Below are 9918 nucleotides of genomic sequence, written 5' to 3'. Positions count from 1 at the left end.
GTCATTTCAAAATGTAAAATAGAGATGCTCTACGGTCTACGATGCATCTCTGACCATCTCGAGTTATTTACTGCAATGTTTTGATTTGTTTTTTAATAGTCCGGCAGCCCAGGAGGTTTATTCAACCGAAAGCCGGACAAGCAAATGACCCCATAGCTGGATGGCATGGACCTTGAAGTTTACAAAAATGCATTGCTGCCGGGTTCTATGCGTGGTCTTCCCTCCGAAATGACGTAATATATGACGTCACTACAAAATGGCCCTATTTCACCATTTTTCAGACATTCTACACAAAGCATGAAGTCAAGGGAGAATATCTCAGCCAAATCATGCTTGTTTTGTATGAAATTTATACAATGTATTGTTCGAGTAGTGCACAAGAGATATGCAAAATTTCACGAACAGAAATTATTGTTTACATATGCAAATTACGTAATGAAATTTGCATATCATTAGTTTTGGAGATTTCTCGCATAAAAAATTGTCAAAAATCGATTCAGAAATTTATTTTCTTTTTTAGTGTACTTTATTTGATATTTTTCCTCTCAAGCATAATATCATTGTCTTTATCTATATCTCTACTTTAAGAAAATATATGTCAGTAATTGGAAATGACATTATAGACTGTGATTTCAGCCCCCTTTTCAATATGGTGCGCACATAGAAATCGTGCGTTTTTGGCCTATTTTCACCAAATAGCTGAGGTGGGCGACCGATATGCCTACTTTATTAGTGCTTCTTGCATTTTGCATGATATTAAATCTTCCAAACAACATATTTTCATCTTCATTTTGACTCTGGTGATACATCAATGATTTCAGCACAGATTGATTGCCCATTGGGCAGACTATAGGCTACGTTTTCAGCCTAGTTTTCAACAAAGAACCTATACCATGTAAGACTGCATCGTTGTAGTCGAGTCGGATAAGAGGTTCCTGTGTACCATCAAAATATTTTTCACTCAATTTTTCAATCAACGGTTTGGTATTATGTCTAAACTGTCTCGTTAATGAATCTTGATGTTCCCTTCCTAAAATCTTTGGCGGCCCTCTTGAACTTTTTAAAAATGAAAATCAATTATTTTCATATTTTATTGCACAGAGTCTGACAATGGGACAATCTTTTAATCAATACGCATTTCACTATGATTGGGATAGTAGAAATCGATTTAATTCGTTTTCTGTTGATATATTTTGAAATAAAATTTATCCCGAAATGGGCATGATTTTGGTCAAAAATTTGCATGTGCATTGATATCTATCTGTTCAATCATTAACATCAACAACTATTCCAAAATATCAGCATTCGACACGAAAGAGGATATAATATACCAATAATACTGTAACGCTTCATGATAATATGTATGTCTTTATTTGATTAGTTAAAGGGCAAATACCATTATTACCAATTTATTGGAAAATATACCACTTTGGAGCCCATATTAAGGCAAAAACGTTTCTGATATGGAATAAAGCCACTTTCATTCTTTTTAAACTACATGGAGATAAGAAGGGTAGAGTTTCCTCTACTAGCATACTGAAGCATACCCCCTTTAGGGAGCGTCGAAATCACCCACCCTTTTTCATATTTTACCTATTTGTGGGAAAATATGCTTTTTCAAGCCCCCATTGAGGCAAAAAGTGTTGCTGCTATGTAGTACGGCCACTTTCATTGTTTTTAAACTATGTGGAGACAAGAGTAGAGTTTTCTCTATCTGCTACAAAAAAGGTGTGCTGGTACAGCAAAGCCTACCCCCTATGAGGACTGGTAAAGTTACCCGATAATTATACGTATTTTGCCTGTTAATGGGAAAATATGCTATTTTAGAGCCCCCATTGGGGCAAAAAGTGCTTCTGCTATTTAGTAAAACCACGTTTATTATTTTCAAACTATATGGAGACGAAAGAGTAGAGTTTGTTCTATCTGCTACATATAAAGAGGTGTTGGCATATTGGAACATACCCCCTTAGGGGGTCTCCGAAATCACTTACCCTTTTTCCATATTTTACCTATTTATGGGAAAATATGCAATTTTCGAGCCCCCATTGAGGCAAAAATGTTTCTGCTATGTAGTAAGGCCACCTTTATTATTTTCAAACTATATGGAGACGAAAGAGTAGAGTTTCTTCTATCTGCTACATATAAAGAAGTGCTGGTACAGTAAAGCCTACCACCTTTGGGAACTGCCAAAGATACCCGCCCCTTTTACGTAATTTGCAAATTCATGGGAAAATGTGCTATTTTCGAGCCCCCATTGAGGCAAAAGGTGTTTCTGCTATGTGGTAAAACTACTCTTATTGCTTTTAAACTATATGGAGACAAAAGAGTAGAGTTTCCTCTATCTGCTACATATAAAGAGGTGTTGGTACCATAAAGCCTACCCCCTTTGGGAACTGCCAAAGTTACCCGCCCCTTTTACGTAATTTGCAAAATCATGGGAAAATGTGCTATTTTCGAGCCCCCATTGAGGCAAAAGGTGTTTCTCCTATGTAGTAAAACTACTTTTATTGCTTTTAAACTATATGGAGACGAAAGAGTAGAGTTTCCTCTATCTGCTACATATAAAGAGGTGTTGGCATATTGGAACATACCCCCTTAGGGGGTCACCAAAATCACCTACCCTATTTCATAATATAACTATTTTTGGGGAAAATATGCGATTTTCGAGCCCCCATTAAGGCAAAATGTGTTTCTGCTATGTAGTAAAACTACTCTTATTGCTTTTAAACTATATGGAGACGAAAGAGTAGAGTTTCCTCTATCTGCTACATATAAAGAGGTGCTGGTACCATAAAGCCTACCCCTTTGGGAACTGCCAAAGTTACCCGCCCCTTTTACGTAATTTGCAAAATCATGGGAAAATGTGCTATTTTCGAGCCCCCATTGAGGCAAAAGGTGTTTCTCCTATGTAGTAAAACTACTTTTATTGCTTTTAAACTATATGGAGACAAAAGAGTAGAGTTTCCTCTATCTGCTACATATAAAGAGGTGTTGGCATATTGGAACATACCCCCTTAGGGGGTCACCAAAATCACCTACCCTATTTCATAATATAACTATTTTGGGGGAAAATATGCTATTTTCGAGCCCCCATTGAGGCAAAAAGTGTTTCTGCTATGTGGTAAAACTACTCTTATTGCTTTTAAACTATATGGAGACAAAAGAGTAGAGTTTCCTCTATCTACTACATATAAAGAGGTGTTGGCATATTGGAATATACCCCCCTTAGGGAATCACCAAAATCACCTACCCTATTTCATATTTTAACTATTTATGGGAAAATATGCTATTTTCGAGCCCCCATTGAGGCAAAAGGTGTTTCTGCTATGTAGTAAAACTACTCTTATTGCTTTTAAATTATATGGAGACAAAAGAGTAGAGTTTCCTCTATCTGCTACATATAAAGAGGTGTTGGCATATTGGAACATACCCCCTTTGGGGGGTCACCAAAATCACCTACCCTTTTTCCATACTTTACCTGTTTATGAGAAAATGTGCTATTTTCGAGCCCCCATTCAGGCAAAAAGCGTTTCTGCTATATGGTGAAGCCACTTTCATTCTTTTGAAACTACATGGAATTAAAGGAGTAGACTTTCTTCAATCTGCCGCTAATAAGTGGTTGCACAGCAAAGTCTATCCCCTCCGGGGGTTCCGAAAGTCACCCACCCCTTTTCCATATTTTTCCAATTTTAGGGAAAATCTGCCAATCTTGGAGCCTCTGAAGAAGGTAGCAGTCGATGTGCCAGCACTTTTTTTAGCTGATAGAAAAAAAGCCTCTTCTTTTATTTCCAAGTGGTTTCCAAAATCAAAGCTAGCTTTACTATATAGCAGAAATGCCCTTTTGTCTGAATGGGGGCTCAAACATTGCATTTTTTTACAATAAAGAATGAAAACAGACATATGTAACTGATAAAGAAGATCCTACTTTGTCATCTTTATGTGGTTACAAAACAAAAACAAGGGCTTTACCGCAAGGCAGAAACACTGTTTGCCTCAAAATGACTTATTTTCCGAGAAACTGGCAAGACTGCAAGATACGAAAAAAAGATTGGATGACTTTGGCAGCCCCCTGAGGGGTAGGCTTTGCTATGCCCCAATTTCTTTATATGTAGCTGATAGAGAAAAGTGATTTAAAGGAAAAAATTACATACTCAAAACAAAATTTTACCACATTGGGGGCTCCGAAAAGCACGATATCATAATAGTCAAGCTATGGATAATGGTATGGTACTGTATGTAACATTTTACTGGTTCTTGTGGGACTATGCTTAAGGTGCCCGAGAGTAATTGCATGCAAAATGAAAATGCAGAGCAATGCCTCTTTTTCAAGAGATTTAATTATCATAAAAATTGTTTTATGTAGAAAATGCCTTTTACCCTCATACACATGATACAAGTAATACATACCTTTCTATCGATCGCTAAGTACGTTATTTTCTGCATGTTAGGCACATCAACAAAGATGTCAATGCACATGAACATTTTGGTTCAAAATTTTTGATGAATTCTTTTTTTTAATATATTATCCGGACTATTCAGAAAACAATTTCAACCGATTTCTACTATCCAAATCCTCGTGAAATGCGTATTGATTTAAAATTTCCCATTGTCAGACTTTGTGCAATAAAATATGAAAATAATTGATTTTAATTAAAAAAATTCCAAGAGGGCCGCCAAAGATATCAGTTTTGAACTCCGTTGGACACGATTTGGGGAAGGGAACATCAAGATTCATTAACTAGACACTTAAGGCAAATACCAAAACATTGAGAGAAAAATATTTTGATGGTACATATAGAAACCCCCTTATCCGACCCGACTACAACGATGCAGTCATACATGGTATAGGTTCGTTGTTGAAAACTAGGCTGAAAACGTAGCCTATAGACTGCCCAGTGGGCAATCAATTTTTGCTGAAATCATTGATTGATCACCAGAGACATAATGAAGAGGAAAATATGTTGTTTGGAAGATTTAATATCATGCAAAATGCAGGAAACATCAATAAAGTAGGCATATCGTTCGCACACCTCAGCCATATGGTGAAAATAGGCCAAAAACGCACGATTTCTACGTGCGCACCATATTGGAAAGGGGGCTGAAATCACAGTCTATAATGTCTTTTTCAATTACTGTTATATATTTTCTTAAAGTAGAGATATAGATAAAGACAATGATATTATGCTTGAGAGGAAAAATATCAAATAAAGTACACTAAAAAAGAAAATAAATTTCTGAATCGATTTTTGACAATTTTTTATGCGAGAAATCTCCAAAACTAATGATATGCAAATTTCATTACGTAATTTGCATATGTAAACAATAATGTCTGTTCGTGAAATTTTGCATATCTCTTGTGCACTACTTGAACAATATATTGTAAAAGTTTCATACAAAACAAGCATGATTTGGCTGAGATATTCTCCCTTGACTTCATGCTATGTGTACAATGTCTGCAAAATGGTAAAATAGGGCCATTTTGTAGTGACGTCATATATTACGTCATTTCGGAGGCAAGACCACGCATAGAACCCGGCAGCAATGCATTTTTGTAAACTTCAAGGTCCATGCCATCCAGCTATGGGGTCATTTGCTTGTCCGGCTTTCGGTTGAATAAACCTCCTGGGCTGCCGGACTATAACAAGGCACTGATGAAAACGAGTAGATGCTTACTCGGGCAATACAGAACCTACCCTTTTTTATTATGTGAAATGAATTAATGAATAAAGAAATGAGTAAACAAACAAATAAATAAATAAATGTATGAATGAATGAATAGATAAATAAATATAACTAAATAAATAATATTAGATGTCAATAATCAAAAACAGATAAATTAATAACATATTAATTAATAATAATAATATTTTTGTTTATTTCCATTTCCAACATCATTCATTTCTGTACATTTCGATTATATCATGTAAACATGTTGGGAGTAGAGGAGACTGCCCCCCCCCAAAAAAAAAGGGGGGAGCTCCGGTATAAGTTTTAAAACTGTTCCGCATTTCAATTGTTCGGGGAAGATTCTTGTAACCAGTTTCAATTATTTTACGCGCATTTCCCCTGCCCGAACTGAAATTAGTCTGCAGGCACAGACACTGATGGAAACTTTAATCAACAAATATGTCTCCACGCAAAGACTAGCACACATAAAACTTGCTATGGCCTTCAGTGCACAATGCATGAGTATATAGGCTGCAATTCAGACCCTTAACTCGAGTGGAGGGTTTGCACAGCAGATTAAACTGAATACAGTATAGATGGCAGGGGCTGAGGAACCGGGGGTGGGGGTCCCCCAGGCGCTGTTTTTTCAGTGTACATATAGGACTTGTAACGAAAAACATAGTTTTATGCTTATTTGTTTCATATTTTATTTTCTGAAGTATAATTGAAGTTCAAGTTTATAATCATACAGGGGCGTCGATCCATTTTTCAGATTGGGGGGGCAAAATCATGAATCAATTTTCCAAAGGCGCTCGATCACACAAACATACACATATGCCTATATATGTGTACATATATATATGTATATATATATACACACACACACACACACACACACATATATATATATATATATATATATATATATATACATACATATCTCACCAGCAGATTAATGCGAGCGCGAAGCGCGAGCTGAAAATTTTGATATTTCAATCTGAAAAAAAAATGAGTTTAATGGACCACAGCTCTATGCTTTAAACCCGTTTAAAACTGGATAAGAGAAATACTGTTGATGAGTAACCTAGGAAGAAAGACATACTCACTCTAAGATCGGATACAAGAATATAGCGATAAGAAATTGTCGAGTTTACAGGAGAGCTGAAAGATTGAAGAGAAACTAAAATAGGAAGAAAACCGCGGAAGTTTTGTGATCTGAAGATAGGGCGCTTGTATATACTATACTGTACTAGTAAAACTGGATGGGATCTGTGCGACTTGAATTTAGGAATTCCATAAAATACTACCTAATTACTGACGTACACATTGGGGGTATAGGGACGTTGCTCCCCCCCCCAAAAAAAAAAAAAAAGTTCCACAATCGACGAGAAAAAAGGGAAGTGAAAAAAAGGAAAAGAGTTAGATATGATTTTTTGGAGAAGGTTATCTTAAAATCTATTTAAAAAAAATCCCAGATTTTCCATGTTTAATAGGGTCGATGATTGTTTTGATCGCCCACCTTTAATCCTGTCACGAAAATTCCCCCGTATACGCTATAATTTCTGCTATCATTCTTTTTTTTTTACTCGATAGGACTTGCGTTAACTTAATGTGATGAAGGCGATTTTCTTGGATGCCTATAAACCCAAACTTTTATTTCGCAGTTTTTCTTTTTATTCTTTTTGTTATCGTTTTTCTATCATCCTCCTTTGCTCCTGTTTTTTTTTCTGCCCACGGCATTTGCGATTTCACAACAAAACTATTAAGTGGGGAAGTCAAACTGAACACCGTGCGAGAACTGATTCCCCCCCCCCCGTCCCCCGCCATAAAAATGAAGTAAGACCCACAAAGACTGAAGAAAATCTGAAGTAGCTATACACATTCCGGAATCTGCAAAAATTCAGACCATGTTTGGATTATCAAAATTTCCTCTGAACGGGTCACGTGGGAGGATGAAAACTCACATAATCATGATGATTCTAATCTATGTCATCGAATCAATGCAAATTTGAGCGATTCAAGTCAATTCAGATTACTATAATAAAAATGTGATAGTTTGAATGGATTGAGCTTGAAGCCCCTACAAACTTTGAATAGTAGATTTTGATTCGGGCACAAACTATGATTACAATTTGTTTATTGAATTTAGTGCATGTATTTCAGTTATCATTACCATATTATAGTTTTTTTTATAAATATCTTTGGAAATAATTTTGTAACGTGCTCTCATCTAGAATTACCTTGTAAGCAGGGGCGTCGATCCATTTTTCAGATTGGGGGGGCAAAATCATGAATCAATTTTCCAAAGGCGCTCGATCACACAAACATACACATATGCCTATATATGTGTACATATATATATGTATATATATATACACACACACACACACACACACACACATATATATATATATATATACATACATATCTCACCAGCAGATTAATGCGAGCGCGAAGCGCGAGCTGAAAATTTTGATATTTCGATCTGAAAAAAATGAGTTTAATGGACGTTTTTAATAAAGAACAAGATATATATATCCAACAAAAGATTATTGCAAATCGAAGTGGGAGTTCTTTTGAGGTTTAGAACTGAAAACGGGACCATATTCACCTATTTAATCATGGAAAGTATGGGTTTTTGTTACAAAAATGATGCGAGCGCGAAGCGCGAGCTGAAATTTTTTGATATTCCAATCTGAAAAGTGGACATTTTGAGCACGATTTTAGACAAAGAACGAGTTGTGTATCTCAATCTCGCTTGCTGATTTCTGTGTAACATTACAATCTTATTTTATTTTTAGCACATGCGGAATTATTGGGGGGGGGGGCAAAATGATATGTTTGCCCCCCAATATTTTCATTGGTGGGGCGATCGCCCCCCCTGCCCCCCCATAATCGACGCCTCTGTAATCATAGATAAACTCTATTAAAGGTCCGAGTCCACCTCAGAAAAATGTTGATTTGAATCAATAGAGAAAAATCAGACAAGCAAAATGCTAAAAATTTCATCAAAATCGGATGTAAAATAAGAAAGTTATGACATTTCAAAGTTTCACTTATTTTCAACAAAATAGTTATATGAACGAGCCAGTTACATCCAAATGAGAGAGTCGATGATGTCACTCACTCACTATTTCTTTTTTTTATTGTTTGAATTATACAATATTTCAATTTTTACGAATTTGACGATTAGGACCCCCAGTGGAATTCCATGTGTTCAGGGAGGAATGAAAATTCATTTTACATGACAATGACGAGAAAATAAAAATATTTTTTTCAAGTTTTTGTTTGGGTGGACTTGTCCTTTAAGGCCATTATAGAGAGAGAGAGATAAACCTCCATCAATTTAGAATTGAGAGTAATGATGTTTTTATCATACGGATAAACTATTATTTTGAAAGATTCTACAATATTTATATACTCCAACTGGATGTGTTGCTAATCACCCCCCCACACATACACACAACGAAAAACAGTGAGGTCTAGAAGATTTACAAAATAATGTAAATTTATTACATATAGCTTATAAACCACGTTGTATGTACAAGTAAATATTTATAAAACTTGAGTCTACAAAGTAATACTTTTTGTAATCCATGATCGATGATTATTATATACAACCCAAGGGCAGCGGAAACGGTTTTCAAAGTGGGGGTGGGGGGGGGGGCTGACCATGAAAAAATCCCAATATGGTCCTTTTTACGTTTTTCTTACACGGTTCTGGAAAAAAGTAGGGGGAAGCCCCCCCCCCCCTCGCTTCTGCGGCCCCTGCAACCTGAGCTAATTAGGCAGCGCTGATATCACCAACATTACGTAACCACCGGTCGAGATGAGCGAGATAAAGTTCATTTTTGTTTTACTCAACCGAGTAAAAGATCCCCCATAAGCATAAAGTACGCTTTCATTAAAGAAAACAGAACAACTAAAATATACACCACACGTTAATTCAATAGGCCTATATTTATATTTTATACATTGTTTTATGGTATAACACAATCATCGTGAAAGGTTGTCTTTAAACATGCAAGTTTATGGGAAATATGAAAAGGACCAATGAAAAGTGAACCATGCACTAAAAAACATAGACTTTGGTTCTGTTTCATATACCGGGGTTTCATATTCGCCGCTATCTTGCTCCACAACAACAATATTGAAAATATTGTGGTCGGCGGCTTTCCTTTGGAATTAGCCCCCTCACTGTATCAGTGACCAGTTTTCAGGCCTACTGTAGTTATCATTTTGTTTTCAAAT

Source organism: Lytechinus variegatus, chromosome 13 (genome assembly GCF_018143015.1).
Source record: "Lytechinus variegatus isolate NC3 chromosome 13, Lvar_3.0, whole genome shotgun sequence".
Lineage (NCBI taxonomy): Eukaryota > Metazoa > Echinodermata > Echinoidea > Temnopleuroida > Toxopneustidae > Lytechinus > Lytechinus variegatus.
Note: the sequence above shows the minus strand (reverse complement) of the source record.